The following is a 2265-nucleotide window of genomic DNA, read 5'->3' as shown; positions in this document are numbered from 1 at the left end:
GAGAGCCCGGAAGTTGTGAAAGCCGACCTTGCAGAAAACATGAACTAAGCCTGATAAGCCCCTCACCTGGCCAGCAACAGACCCAGAGAAGGCTTCAAGATCATTGCAATGAACAAAGAATTTCAGAGAGCTGTGATTTTTGTGTCATTCCTTAAGCAAGCTTATCAAGATGTTGCATTCTTCAGTGTGCAAGTGTGGAGATAAAAAAAAAATATGGAACGCTTCAAGAATTTGTGGGTCATCCTTGGGCAGGGGCCATGCTAATCTTCTTTGTACTGTCCCAATTTTTAGTATATGTGCTGCCAAAACGAGCGCTATTTTTCTTTTTTTTAACCTCCAAAGTGTTACTCATGAAGACACGTGGCCTCTACTGTCAAAATGAGTCACGTCCAGTTGCAAGGGTTCAAGAATGCAGTGCAGTTCAGGCCCGCAGTGACAGGAATCCCCAGGCCACCCCAGTTGATCTTGAGGCCCTTTACAACTACATCTGGCTATGTGTTCAGGTGACAAGCTGTGAGGAGATCCAACTGGGGTGAGCAACAAGCAAGGCCTGTGCCTTTGACTCCAGTACTATCTATCTCCTCAGTCCCCAACTTTATTGGTTTGAATAATGGCCACTTTGGATAACATTGGTTTGTCATTTCTCCCTGGCCAAAAAGAACTTAGGTTAATTGGGTTACACACACCACAGTGCTCCCAAGGCACTCCCATTCCTCGGTTTATCTCTAACCTCTCCTCTGTGCTCTACTTCCCCAACCAGTTAATCACCTTTTTCCCCAAATCAGACCTTGTGACTTATAAGGTCAGATCCTTCTAAGGACTCTGAATTTTGTATTTGTAAGTGAAAAAGTGCTTTTCTCTTTTTCTTTTGTCCTTTACATAAGAGTTTAGAGCAATGTCTTTTTTGTATAGACACAGGAAGACAGTTAATGTTATGTTTTGTAATTTGGGAGTTAATTGACTCTAAATAATATTTACTCCTGGTATCTCTCTATTTACTTGATGTAAGCCTTAGTTGCCCTTAGTTCCTAGTACTCCGGAAGCATGGTCCCAATGAAGGAACTGGATGGACCCAGACAAGCTGTGAGCTACACTGGCATTAAAATAGGACAGTTCAAGTGCCATAATACTTAACTATAAGTTAAGAGCACAGTCATGGAAAAATTCTGTGATAATCCAAAGATTAACAACTGGACTAGGACCTTGCTAGGGTTAGGAGAGAATTATCTGTCTTGAACACTGTAGTCTGTGACCTATAGTGAGATGTCTCCAAAAAGATTAATATATCTCTTACTGTTTCCATACAACATGATTAGAAAGATTATTAAGTAAGTATATCTGAAATGATTGTTTATGGACTAAGGAAAGGATAAGTATGTCCTTAGATAAAAACAAGCCCTTGAGTGATCTCCTAGCAGGAGATCTTTGTCTTAGAAGAGCTTCCCAGAAGGAAGGGCTTTACATATGTTGATTGTGCTACCTCACCTAGATGTATCTGCTACCCCACAATGCTTGGAGGCTGGGCTCTAGACTGAGGAGTGTGGAGAGATGAGCATAGGGGACAGAAGGCATATGGGAAATGAGTGAGACTGGAAGGAGGCAGAGGAAAAATAAATGGCAACTGATCACCAACAAGCCTGGCCCCCATTTTCTCCTTCCATCCATTGCCATGAGCCACCCAGGGTGGGAAAACATTCTAATCAACAAATGAATGTGGCAGGAGAGAGCCCTTGTCACCTTTTTATTTTGTGATTACACAGGCCACAACAACAATGCTGTTGATATGAGGTCTCAGAACCTCTCCCAGTGATGCTCTCCCTGGAGTGACCACTGGGCACTTAGATGCTCAAGACAAATGGTACTTTGGAGCCATCAAGACCAAAGCCAATAATTCACCTAGAGTCATGTGATACCAGAAATAGATCTTAGGACTTCAACCAAGCAAAACTTTCATTCTACCACTTTTAGCCATATCCCTGGCCTGAAAGTATAGTCCTTAAGAAAAAGAAAAGTCAATTAAAAAAAAAATAGAGCAAATAACTCTAAAATAAAATGAGCAAATATTCTAAAATGTTCTAAAATCCTTGAAACTACCTTTAGCAGACATGTCAAGGACTATTTTAAGAATTTCAGGTACAGCAGTAAACAAATATAGACACTCACTCTTGCGTGCACACACACATCGCTCATATAATCTACATTCTAAACTGGTTGGAAGAAACTGAACTAATACAAAATTAAAAATTAGTCACATGATTTGCTAAA

The 2265-nt window shown here is 40.8% G+C and overlaps 1 non-coding gene across 1 annotated transcript; it reads right to left on the bottom strand.

Moving 5' to 3' along the window:
- Window positions 1-207: 207 nt before the first annotated feature.
- LOC129402827 (U6 spliceosomal RNA) lies at window positions 208-315 on the bottom strand. The gene has a single exon (XR_008628868.1). It is a non-coding gene; the product is annotated as a U6 spliceosomal RNA (small nuclear RNA).
- Window positions 316-2265: the final 1950 nt, after the last annotated feature.

This window comes from Sorex araneus, chromosome 2, assembly GCF_027595985.1.
Source record: "Sorex araneus isolate mSorAra2 chromosome 2, mSorAra2.pri, whole genome shotgun sequence".
Classification (NCBI taxonomy): Eukaryota; Metazoa; Chordata; class Mammalia; order Eulipotyphla; family Soricidae; genus Sorex; species Sorex araneus.
The sequence above is the reverse complement of the archived record's forward strand: the minus strand, read 5'-3'. Positions and strand labels throughout refer to the sequence as shown.